This window comes from Hyla sarda, chromosome 1 (assembly GCF_029499605.1).
Source record: "Hyla sarda isolate aHylSar1 chromosome 1, aHylSar1.hap1, whole genome shotgun sequence".
NCBI lineage: Eukaryota > Metazoa > Chordata > Amphibia > Anura > Hylidae > Hyla > Hyla sarda.
The window spans coordinates 255,704,793-255,717,980 of NC_079189.1; the positions used below are offsets into that span (position 1 = coordinate 255,704,793).

The 13,188-nt window shown below is 50.3% G+C and overlaps 6 pseudogenes; all 6 read right to left on the reverse strand.

Annotated features, from left to right (window-relative positions):
• Positions 1 to 1,247: 1,247 nt before the first annotated feature.
• LOC130352045 (5S ribosomal RNA) lies at positions 1,248 to 1,367 on the reverse strand (annotated as a pseudogene).
• A 1,278-nt stretch (positions 1,368 to 2,645) lies between these two features.
• LOC130325869 (5S ribosomal RNA) lies at positions 2,646 to 2,765 on the reverse strand (annotated as a pseudogene).
• A 3,069-nt stretch (positions 2,766 to 5,834) lies between these two features.
• On the reverse strand, positions 5,835 to 5,954 carry LOC130352510 (5S ribosomal RNA; annotated as a pseudogene).
• A 2,071-nt stretch (positions 5,955 to 8,025) lies between these two features.
• On the reverse strand, positions 8,026 to 8,145 carry LOC130352816 (5S ribosomal RNA; annotated as a pseudogene).
• Positions 8,146 to 9,606: 1,461 nt separating this feature from the next.
• LOC130328899 (5S ribosomal RNA) lies at positions 9,607 to 9,726 on the reverse strand (annotated as a pseudogene).
• A 1,264-nt stretch (positions 9,727 to 10,990) lies between these two features.
• Positions 10,991 to 11,110, reverse strand: LOC130326054 (5S ribosomal RNA; annotated as a pseudogene).
• Between the last annotated feature and the right edge of the window lie 2,078 nt (positions 11,111 to 13,188).

Genomic DNA, 13,188 nt, shown 5'->3' on the forward strand with positions numbered 1-13,188 from the left:
ATCAATAAATCCTTTTCGGAATCGAAGCGGAAGGCGGCTACAGAGCAAAATGTCAACAACACCTGGGATTCCCAGCCAGTCTCCCATGCTGGTACGTACCGGGCCCTAAGCTGGGTAGCAGTCTTCGATCTGACGAGAGCAGGCGCGTTCAGCTTAGGATGGCCGTTGACAGCTTCACACTTTGTATACTGTGGATTTGAGCATCAATAAATAATTTTCGGAATCGGAGCAGAAACAGAGCAAAATGTCAACTGCACCCGGGATTCCCAGCCAGTCTCCCATGCTGGTACTTACCAGGCCCGAAGCTGGGTAGCAGTCTGCGCTCTGACGAGAACAGGCGCATTCAGCTTAGGATGGCCGTAGACATCTTCACGCCCTGTATACTGTGGATTTAAGCATCAATAAATCCTTTTCGGAATCGGAGCGTAAGGCGGCAACAGAGCAAAATGTCAACGACACCTGGGATTCCAAGCCAGTCTCCCATGCTGGTACTTACCGGGCCCTAAGCTGGGTAGCAGTCTGCGATCTGACGAGAGCAGGCGCGTTCAGCTTAGGATGGCCGTCGACAGCTTCACACCTTGTATACTGTGGATTTAAGCATCAATAAATTCTTTTCGGAATCGAAGCGGAAGGCAGCAATAGAGCAAAATGTCAACGGCGCCCAGGATTCCCAGCCAGTCTCCTATGCCAGTACTTACCGGGCCCTAAGCTGGGTCCGATCTGACGAGAGCAGGCGCGTTCAGCTTAGGATGGCCGTTGACAGCTTCATGCTTTTTATACTGTGCATTTAAGCATCAATAAATCCTTTTCCGAATCGGAGCGGAAGGCGGCAACAGAGCAAAATGTCAACTGCACCCTGGATTCCCAGCCAGTCTCCCATGCCGGTACTTACCGGGCCCTGAAAACTGTACCAGTCTGCGATCTGACGAGAGCAGGCACATTCAGCTTAGGATAGCCGTAGACGGCTTCACACCCTGTATACTGTGGATTTAAGCATCAATAAATCCTTTTCGGAATCGGAGCGGAAGGCGGCTACAGAGCAAAATGTCAACAGCAGCCGGGATTCCCAGCCAGTGTCCCATGCCGGTACTTACCGGGCCCTAAGATCTGTACCAGTCTGCGATCTGACGAGAGCAGGCGCGTTAAGCTTAGGATGGCCGTCGACAGCTTCACACCTTGTATACTGTGGATTTAAGCATCAATAAATTATTTTCGGAATCGGAGCGGAAGGCAGCAATAGAGCAAAATGTCAACGGCAACCGTGATTCCCAGCCAGTCTCCTATGCCAGTACTTACCAGGCCCTAAGCTGGGTAACAGTCTGCGATCTGACGAGAGCAGGCGCGTTCAGCTTAGAATGGCCATTGACAGCTTCATGATTTTTATACTGTGCATTTAAGCATCAATAAATCCTTTTCGGAATCGGAACGGAAGGCGACAACAGAGCAAAATGTCAACTACACCCGGGATTCCCAGCCAGTCTCCCATGCCGGTACTTACTGGGCCCTAAGCTGGGTAGCAGTCTGCGATCTGACGAGAGCAGGCGCGTTCAGCTTAGGATGGCCGTTGACATCTTCACGCGTTGTATATTGTGGATTTAAGCATCAATAAATATTTTTATTAATCGGAGAGGAAGGCGGCAACAGAGCAAAATGTCAATGGCACCTTGGATTGCCAGCCAGTCTCCCACGCCGGTATCTGCCGGGCAGCAGTCTGCGATCTGAGGAGAGCAGGCACGTTCAGGCTTAGGATGGCCGTTGACAGCTTCACACCCTGTACATTGTGGATTTAAGCATCAATAAATCCTTTTCCGAATCGGAGCGGAATGCGGCAACAGATTAAAATGTCAACTGCACGCGGGATTCCCAGCCAGTCTCCCATGCAGGTACTTACCAGGCCCTAAGCTGGGTAGCAGTCTGCGATCTGACGAGAGCAGGCGCGTTCAGCTTAGGATGGCAGTTGACAGCTTCTCGCCCTTTATACTGTGCATTTAAGCATCAATAAATCCTTTTCGGAATCGGAAACGGAAACGGAAGGCGGCAACAGAGCAAAATGTCAACGGCAGCCGGGATTCCCAGCCAGTGTCCCATGCCGGTACTTACCGGGCCCTAAGATCTGTACCAGTCTGCGATCTGACAAGAGCAGGCGCGTTAAGCTTAGGATGGCCGTCGACAGCTTCACACCTTGTATACTGTGAATTTAAGCATCAATAAATTCTTTTCGGAATCGGAGCGGAAGGCAGCAATAGAGCAAAATGTCAACGGCACCCGGGATTCCCAGCCAGTCTCCCATGCCAGTACTTACCGGGCTCTAAGCTGGGTAGCAGTCTGCGATCTGACGAGAGCAGGCGCGTTCAGCTTAGGATGGCCATTGACAGCTTCATGCTTTTTATACTGTGCATTTAAGCATCAATAAATCCTTTTCGGAATCGGAGAGGAAGGCGGCAACAGAGCAAAATGTCAATAGCACCTTGGATTGCCAGCCAGTCTCCCATGCTCGTACTTGCCGGGCAGCAGTCTGCGATCTGACAAGAACAGGCACATTCAGCTTAGGATAGCCGTAGACGGCTTCACACCCTGTATACTGTGGATTTAAGCATCAATAAATCCTTTTCGGAATCGGAGCGGAAGGCGGCTACAAAGCAAAATGTCAACAACACCTGGGATTCCCAGCCAGTCTCCCATGCTGGTACTTACCGGGCCCTAAGCTGGGTAGCAGTCTGCGATCTGACGAGAGCAGGCGCGTTCAGCTTAGAATGGCCATTGACAGCTTCATGATTTTTATACTGTGCATTTAAGCATCAATAAATCCTTTTCGGAATCGGAACGGAAGGCGACAACAGAGCAAAATGTCAACTACACCCGGGATTCCCAGCCAGTCTCCCATGCCGGTACTTACTGGGCCCTAAGCTGGGTAGCAGTCTGCGATCTGACGAGAGCAGGCGCATTCAGCTTAGGATGGCCGTTGACATCTTCACGCGTTGTATATTGTGGATTTAAGCATCAAAAATATTTTTATTAATCGGAGAGGAAGGCGGCAACAGAGCAAAATGTCAATGGCACCTTGGATTGCCAGCCAGTCTCCCACGCCGGTATCTGCCGGGCAGCAGTCTGCGATCTGAGGAGAGCAGACACGTTCAGCTTAGGATGGCCGTTGACAGCTTCACACCCTGTATATTGTGGATTTAAGCATCAATAAATCCTTTTCCGAATTGGAGCGGAAGGCGGCAACAGATTAAAATGTCAGCTGCACCCGGGATTCCAGCCAGTCTACCATCCTGGTACTTACCAGGCCCTAAGCTGGGTAGCAGTCTGCGATCTGACGAGAGCAGGCACGTTCAGCTTAGGATGGCTGTTGACAGCTTCACACTTTGTATACTGTGGATTTAAGCATCAATAAATAATTTTCGGAATCGGAGCAGAAACAGAGCAAAATGTCAACTGCACCCAGGATTCCCAGCCAGTCTCCCATGCTGGTACTTACCAGGCCCGAAGCTGGGTAGCAGTCTGCGATCTGACGAGAACAGACACATTCAGCTTAGGATGGCCGTAGACATCTTCACACCCTGTATACTGTGGATTTAAGCATCAATAAAACCTTTACGGAATCGGAGCAAAAGGCGGCAACAGAGCAAAATGTCAACGACACCTGCGATTCCCAGTCAGTCTCCCATGCTGGTACTTACCGGGCCCTAAGCTGGGTAGCAGTCTGCGATCTGACGAGAGCAGGCGCGTTCAGCTTAGGTTGGCCGTTGACATCTTCTCGTCCTTTATACTGTGCATTTAAGCATCAATAAATCCTTTTCGGAATTGGAACGGAAGGCGGCAACAGAGCAAAATGTCAACGGCAGCCAGGATTCCCAGCCAGTGTCCCATGCCGGTACTTACCGGGCCCTAAGATCTGTACCAGTCTGCGATCTGACGAGAGCAGGCGCGTTACGCTTAGGATGGCCGTCGACAGCTTCACACCTTGTATACTGTGGATTTAAGCATCAATAAATTATTTTCGGAATCGGAGTTGAAGGCAGCAATAGAGCAAAATGTCAACGGCACCCAGGATTCCCAGCCAGTCTCCCATGCCAATACTTACCGGGCCCTAAGCTGGGTAGCAGTCTGCGATCTGACAAGAGCAGGCACGTTCAGCTTAGGATGGCCGTTGACATCTTCACGCCTTGTATATTGTGGATTTAAGCATCAATAAATATTTTTTTTAATCGGAGAGGAAGGCGGCAACAGAGCAAAATGTCAATGGCACCTTGGATTGCCAGCCAGTCTCCCATGCCGGTAACTGCCGGGCAGCAGTCTGCGATCTGAGGAGAGCAGGCACGTTCAGGCTTAGGATGGCCGTTGACAGCTTCACACCCTGTATATTGTGGATTTAAGCATCAATAAATCCTTTTCCGAATCGGAGCGGAAGGCGGCAACAGAATAAAATGTCAACTGCACCCGGGATTCCCAGCCAGTGTCCCATGCCGGTACTTACCGGGCTCTAAGATCTGTACCAGTCTGCGATCTGACGAGAGCAGGCGCGTTAAGCTTAGGATGGCCGTCGACAGCTTCACACCTTGTATACTGTGGATTTAAGCATCAATAAATTATTTTCGGAATCGGAGCGGAAGGCAGCAATAGAGCAAAATGTCAACGGCAACCGGGAATCCCAGCCAGTCTCCCATGCAAGTACTTACCGGGCCCTAAGCTGGGTAGCAGTCTGCGATCTGACGAGAGCAGGCGCGTTCAGCTTAGGATGGCCATTGACAGCTTCATGATTTTTATACTGTGCATTTAAGCATCAATAAATCCTTTTCGGAATCGGAACGGAAGGCGGCAACAGAGCAAAATGTCAACTGCACCCGGGATTCCCAGCCAGTCTCCCATGCCGGTACTTACTGGGCCCTAAGCTGGGTAGCGGTCTGCGATCTGACGAGAACAGGCGCGTTCAGCTTAGGATGGCCGTTGACATCTTCACACCTTGTATATTGTGGATTTAAGCATCAATAAATATTTTTATTAATCGGAGAGGAAGGCGGCAACAGAGCAAAATGTCAATGGCACCTTGTATTTCCAGCCAGTCTCCCATGCCGGTAACTGCCGGGCAGCAGTCTGTGATCTGAGGAGAGCAGGCACGTTCAGGCTTAGGATGGCCGTTGACAGCTTCACACCCTGTACATTGTGGATTTAAGCATCAGTAAATCCTTTTCCGAATCGGAGCGGAATGCGGCAACAGATTAAAATGTCAACTGCACCCGGGATTCCCAGCCAGTCTCCCATGCAGGTACTTACCAGGCCCTAAGCTGGGTAGCAGTCTGCAATCTGACGAGAGCAGGCGCGTTCAGCTTAGGATGGCCGTTGACAGCTTCACACTTTGTATACTGTGGATTTAAGCATCAATAAATAATTTTCGGAATCGGAGCAGAAACAGAGCAAAATGTCAACTGCACCCGGGATTCCCAGCCAGTCTCCCATGCTGATACTTACCAGGCCCGAAGCTGGGTAGCAGTCTGCGATCTGACGAGAACAGGCGCATTCAGCTTAGGATGGCCGTAGACATGTTAACACCCTGTATACTGTGGATTTAAGCATCAATAAATCATTTTCGGAATCGGAAACGGAAACGGAAGGCGGCAACAGAGCAAAATGTCAACGGCAGCCGGGATTCCCAGCCAGTGTCCCATGCCGGTACTTACCGGGCCCTAAGATCTGTACCAGTCTGCGATCTGACAAGAGCAGGCGCGTTAAGCTTAGGATGGCCGTCGACAGCTTCACACCTTGTATACTGTGGATTTAAGCATCAATAAATTCTTTTCGGAATCGGAGCGGAAGGCAGCAATAGAGCAAAATGTCAACGGCACCCGGGATTCCCAGCCAGTCTCCCATGCCAGTACTTACCAGGCCCTAAGCTGGGTAGCAGTCTGCGATCTGACGAGAGCAGGCGCGTTCAGCTTAGGATGGCCATTGACAGCTTCATGCTTTTTATACTGTGGATTTAAGCATCAATAAAACCTTTTCGGAATCGGAGAGGAAGGCGGCAACAGAGCAAAATGTCAATAGCACCTTGGATTGCCAGCCAGTCTCCCATGCTCGTACTTGCCGGGCAGCAGTCTGCGATCTGACAAGAACAGGCACATTCAGCTTAGAATAGCCGTAGACGGCTTCACACCCTGTATACTGTGGATTTAAGCATCAATAAATCCTTTTCGGAATCGGAGCGGAAGGCGGCTACAGAGCAGAATGTCAACAACACCTGGGATTCTCAGCCAGTCTCCCATGCTGGTACTTACCGGGCCCTAAGCTGGGCAGCAGTCTGCGATCTGACGAGAGCAGGCGCGTTCAGCTTAGGATGGCCGCTGACAGCTTCACGCCCTTTATACTGTGCATTTAAGCATCAATAAATCCTTTTCAGAATCGGAGCGGAAGGCGGCAACAGAGCAAAATGTCAACGGCAGCCTGGGATTCCCAGCCAGTGTCCCATGCCGGTATTTACCGGGCCCTAAGATCTGTACCAGTCTGCGATCTGACAAGAGCAGGCGCGTTAAGCTTAGGATGGCCGTCGACAGCTTCACACCTTGTATACTGTGGATTTAAGCATCAATAAATTATTTTCGGAATCGGAGCGGAAGGCAGCAATAGAGCAAAATGTCAACGGCAACCGTGATTCCCAGCCAGTCTCCCATGCCAGTACTTACCGGGCCCTAAGCTGGGTAACAGTCTGCGATCTGACGAGAGCAGGCGCGTTCAGCTTAGAATGGCCATTGACAGCTTTATGATTTTTATACTGTGCATTTAAGCATCAATAAATCCTTTTCGGAATCGGAACGGAAGGCGGCAACAGAGCAAAATGTCAACTACACCCGGGATTTCCAGCCAGTCTCCCATGCCGGTACTAACTGGGCCCTAAGCTGGGTAGCAGTCTGCGATCTGACGAGAGCAGGCGCGTTCAGCTTAGGATGGCCGTTGACATCTTCATGCGTTGTATATTGTGGATTTAAGCATCAATAAATATTTTTATTAATCGGAGAGGAAGGCGGCAACAGAGCAAAATGTCAATGGCACCTTGGATTGCCAGCCAGTCTCCCACGCCGGTATCTGCCCGGCAGCAGTCTGCGATCTGAGGAGAGCAGACACGTTCAGCTTAGGATGGCCGTTGACAGCTTCACACCCTGTATATTGTGGATTTAAGCATCAATAAATCCTTTTCCGAATCGGAGCGGAAGGCGGCAACAGATTAAAATGTCAGCTGCACCCGGGATTCCAGCCAGTCTACCATGCTGGTACTTAACAGGTCCTAAGCTGGGTAGCAGTCTGCGATCTGACGAGAGCAGGCATGTTCAGCTTAGGATGGCTGTTGACAGCTTCACACTTTGTATACTGTGGATTTAAGCATCAATAAATAATTTTCGGAATCGGAGCAGAAACAGAGCAAAATGTCAACTGCACCCGGGATTCCCAGCCAGTCTCCCATGCTGGTACTTACCAGGCCCGAAGCTGGGTAGCAGTCTGCGATCTGACGAGAACAGACACATTCAGCTTAGGATGGCCGTAGACATCTTCACACCCTGTATACTGTGGATTTAAGCATCAATAAAACCTTTACGGAATCGGAGCGGAAGGCGGCAACAGAGCAAAATGTCAACGACACCTGCGATTCCCAGTCAGTCTCCCATGCTGGTACTTACCGGGCCCTAAGCTGGGTAGCAGTCTGCGATCTGACGAGAGCAGGCGCGTTCAGCTTAGGTTGGCCGTTGACATCTTCTCGTCCTTTATACTGTGCATTTAAGCATCAATAAATCCTTTTCGGAATTGGAACGGAAGGCGGCAACAGAGCAAAATGTCAACGGCAGCCGGGATTCCCAGCCAGTCTCCCATGCCAATACTTACCGGGCCCTAAGCTGGGTAGCAGTCTGCGATCTGACATGAACAGGCGCGTTCAGCTTAGGATGGCCATTGACAGCTTCATGCTTTTTATACTGTGCATTTAAGCATCAATAAATCCTTTTCGGAATCGGAACGGAAGGCGGCAACAGAGCAAAATGTCAACTGCACCCGGGATTCCCAGCCAGTCTCCCATACCGGTACTTACTCGGCCCTAAGCTGCGTAGCAGTCTGCGATCTGACGAGAGCAGGCGCGTTCAGCTTAGGATGGCCGTTGACATCTTCACGCCTTGTATACTGTGGATTTAAGCATCAATAAATATTTTTTTTAATCGGAGAGGAAGGCGGCAACAGAGCAAAATGTCAATAGCACCTTGGATTGCCAGCCAGTCTCCCATGCCCGTACTTGTCGGGCAGCAGTCTGCGATCTGACAAGAACAGGCACATTTAGCTTAGGATAGCCGTAGACGGCTTCACACCCTGTATACTGTGGATTTAAGCATCAATAAATCCTTTTTGGAATCGGAGCAAAATGTCTACAGAGCTACAGAGCAAAATGTCAACAACACCTGAGATTCCCAGCCATTCTCCCATGCTGGTACTTACCGGGCCCTAAGCTGGGTAGCAGTCTGCGATCTGACGAGAGCAGGCGCATTCAGCTTAGGATGGCCGTTGACAGCTTCACGCCCTTTATACTGTGCATTTAAGCATCAATAAATCCTTTTCCGAATCGGAGCGGAAGGCGGCAACAGATTAAAATGTCAACTGCACCCGGGATTCCCAGCCAGTCTCCCATGCTGGTACTTACCAGGCCCTAAGCTGGGTAGCAGTCTGCGATCTGACGAGAGCAGGCGCGTTCAACTTAGGATGACCATTGACAGCTTTATGCTTTTTATACTGTACATTTAAGCATCAATAAATCCTTTTCGGAATCGGAACGGAAGGCGGCAACAGAGCAAAATGTCAACTGCACCCGGGATTCCCAGCCAGTCTCCCATGCCGGTACTTACTGGGCCCTAAGCTGGGTAGCAGTCTGCGATCTGACGAGAGCAGGCGCGTTCAGCTTAGGATGGCCGTTGACATCTTCACGCCTTGTATATTGTGGATTTAAGCATCAACAAATATTTTTATTAATCGGAGAGGAAGGCGGCAACAGAGCAAAATGGCAATGGCACCTTGGATTGCCAGCCAGTCTCCCATGCCGGTATCTGCCGGGCAGCAGTCTGCGATCTGAGGAGAGCAGGCACGTTCAGGCTTAGGATGGCCGTTGACAGCTTCACACCCTGTACATTGTGGATTTAAGCATCAATAAATCCTTTTCCGAATCGGACCGGAAGGCGGCAACAGATTAAAATGTCAACTGCACCCGGGATTCCCAGCCAGTCTACCATGCTGGTACTTACCAGGCCCTAAGCTGGGTAGCAGTCTGCGATCTGACGAGAGCAGGCGCGTTCAGCTTAGGATGGCCGTTGACAGCTTCACACTTTGTAAACTGTGGATTTAAGCATCAATAAATAATTTTCGGAATCGGAGCAAAATGTCAACTGCACTCGGGATTCCCAGCCAGTCTCCCATGTTGGTACTTACCAGGCCCGAAGCTGGGTAGCAGTCAGCGATCTGACGAGAACAGGCGCATTCAGCTTAGGATGGCCGTAGACATCTTCACACCCTGTATACTGTGGATTTAAGCATCAATAAATCCTTTTCGGAATTGGAGCGTAAGGCGGCAACAGAGCAAAATGTCAACGACACCTGGGATTCCCAGCCAGTCTCCCATGCTGGTACTTACCAGGCCCTAAGCTGGGTAGCAGTCTGCGATCTGACGAGAGCAGGCGTTTTCAGCTTAGGATGGCCGTTGACAGCTTCTCGCCCTTTATACTGTGCATTTAAGCATCAATAAATCCTTTTCGGAATCGGAACGGAAGGCGGCAACAGAGCAAAATGTCAACGGCAGCCGGGATTCCCAGCCAGTGTCCCATGCCGGTACTTACCGGGCCCTAAGATCTGTACCAGTCTGCGATCTGACGAGAGCAGGCGCGTTAAGCTTAGGATGGCCGTCGACAGCTTCACACCTTGTATACTGTGGATTTAAGCATCAATAAATTATTTTCGGAATCGGAGCGGAAGGCAGCAATAGAGCAAAATGTCAACGGCAACCTGGATTCCCAGCCAGTCTCCCATGCAAGTACTTACTGGGCCTAAGCTGGGTAGCAGTCTGCGATCTGACGAGAGCAGGCGCGTTCAGCTTAGGATGGCCATTGACAGCTTCATGATTTTTATACTGTGCATTTAAGCATCAATAAATCCTTTTCGGAATCGGAACGGAAGGCGGCAACAGAGCAAAATGTCAACTGCACCCGGGATTCCCAGCCAGTCTCCCATGCCGGTACTTACTGGGCCCTAAGCTGGGTAGCGGTCTGCGATCTGACGAGAGCAGGCGCGTTCAGCTTAGGATGGCCGTTGACATCTTCACACCTTATATATTGTGGATTTAAGCATCAATAAATATTTTTATTAATCGGAGAGGAAGGCGGCAACAGAGCAAAATGTCAATGGCACCTTGTATTGCCAGCCAGTCTCCCATGCCGATAACTGCCGGGCAGCAGTCTGCGATCTGACGAGAGCAGGCACGTTCAGGCTTAGGATGGCCGTTGACAGCTTCACACCCTGTACATTGTGGATTTAAGCATCAATAAATCCTTTTCCGAATCGGACCGGAAGGCGGCAACAGATTAAAATGTCAACTGCACCCGGGAATCCCAGCCAGTCTACCATGCTGGTACTTACCAGGCCCTAAGCTGGGTAGCAGTATGCGATCTGACGAGAGCAGGCGCGTTCAGCTTAGGATGGCCGTTGACAGCTTCACACTTTGTAAACTGTGGATTTAAGCATCAATAAATAATTTTCGGAATCGGAGCAAAATGTCAACTGCACTCGGGATTCCCAGCCAGTCTCCCATGCTGGTACTTACCAGGCCCGAAGCTGGGTAGCAGTCTGCGATCTGACGAGAACAGGCGCATTCAGCTTAGGATGGCAGTAGACATCTTCACACCCTGTATACTGTGGATTTAAGCATCAATAAATCCTTTTCGGAATCGTAGCGTAAGGCGGCAACAGAGCAAAATGGCAACGACACCTGGGATTCCCAGCCAGTCTCCCATGCTGGTACTTACCAGGCCCTAAGCTGGGTAGCAGTCTGCGATCTGACGAGAGCAGGCGCATTCAGCTTAGGATGGCCGTTGACAGCTTCACACCTTCACACCTTCACACCTTCACACCTTCACACCTTCACACCTTCAATACTGTGGATTTAAGCATCAATAAATTATTTTCGGAATCGGAGCGGAAGGCAGCAATAGAGCAAAATGTCAACCGGGATTCCCAGCCAGTCTCCCATGCCAGTACTTACCGGGCCCTAAGCTGGGTAGCAGTTTGCGATCTGACGAGAGCAGGCGCGTTCAGCTTAGGATGGCGGTTGACAGCTTCATGCTTTTTATACTGTGCATTTAAGCATCAATAAATCCTTTTCGGAATCGGAACAGAAGGCGGCAACAGAGCAAAATGTCAACTGCACCCGGGATTCCCAGCCAGTCTCCAATACCGGTACTTACTGGGCCCTAAGCTGCGTAGCAGTCTGCGGTCTGACGAGAGCAGGCGCGTTCAGCTTAGGATGGCCGTTGACATCTTCACGCCTTGTATACTGTGGATTTAAGCATCAATAAATTTTTTTTTTAATCGGAGAGGAAGGCGGCAACAGATCAAAATGTCAATAGCACCTTGGATTGCCAGCCAGTCTCCCATGCCCGTACTTGCCGGGCAGCAGTCTGCGATCTGACAAGAACAGGCGCATTCAGCTTAGGATAGCCGTAGACGGCTTCACACCCTGTATATTGTGGATTTAAGCATCAATAAATCCTTTTCGGAATCGGAGCGGAAGGCGGCAACAGATTAAAATGTCAACTCCACCCGGGATTCCCAGCCAGTCTCCCATGCTGGTACTTACCAGGCCCTAAGCTGGGTAGCAGTCTGCAATCTGACGAGAGCAGGCGCGTTCAGCTTAGGATGGCCATTGACAGCTTTATGCTTTTTATACTGTGCATTTAAGCATCAATAAATCCTTTTCGGAATCGGAACGGAAGGCGGCAAAAGAGCAAAATGCCAACTGCACCCGGGATTCCCAGCCAGTCTCCCATGCCGGTACTTACTGGGCCCTAAGCTGGGTAGCAGTCTGCGATCTGACGAGAGCAGGCGCGTTCAGCTTAGGATGGCCGTTGACAGCTTCACACTTTGTATACTGCGGATTTAAGCATCAATAAATAATTTTCGGAATCGGAGCAGAAACAGAGCAAAATGTCAACTGCACCCGGGATTCCCAGCCAGTCTCCAATGCTGGTACTTACCAGGCCCGAAGCTGGGTAGCAGTCTGCGACCTGACGAGAACAGGCGCATTCAGCTTAGGATGGCCGTAGACATGTTCACACCCTGTATACTGTGGATTTAAGCATCAATAAATCATTTTCGGAATCGGAGCGTCAGGCGGCAATAGAGCAAAATGTCAACGACACCTGGGATTCCCAGCCAGTCTCCCATGCTGGTACTTACTGGGCCCTCAGCTGGGTAGCAGTCTGCGATCTGACGAGAGCAAGCACGTTCAGCTTAGGATGGCCATTGACAGCTTCATGCTTTTTATACTGTGCATTTAAGCATCAATAAATCCTTTTCGGAATCGGAGAGGAAGGCGGCAACAGAGCAAAATGTCAATAGCACCTTGGATTGCCAGCCAGTCTCCCATGCTCGTACTTGCCGGGCAGCAGTCTGCGATCTGACAAGAACAGGCACATTCAGCTTAGGATAGCCGTAGACGGCTTCACACCCTGTATACTGTGGATTTAAGCATCAATAAATCCTTTTCGGAATCGGAGCGGAAGGCTGCTACAGAGCAAAATGTCAACAACACCTGGGATTCCCAGCCAGTCTCCCATGCTGGTACTTACCGGGCCCTAAGCTGGGTAGCAGTCTGCGATCTGACGAGAGCAGGCGCGTTAAGCTTAGGATGGCCGTCGACAGCTTCACACCTTGTATACTGTGGATTTAAGCATCAATAAATTCTTTTCGGAATCGGAGCGGAAGGCAGCAATAGAGCAAAATGTCAACGGCAACCAGGATTCCCATCCAGTCTCCCATGCAAGTACTTACCGGGCCCTAAGCTTGGTAGCAGTCTGCGATCTGACGAGAGCAGGCGCGTTCAGCTTAGGATGGCCATTGACAGCTTCATGATTTTTATACTGTGCATTTAGGCATCAATAAATCCTTTTCGGAATC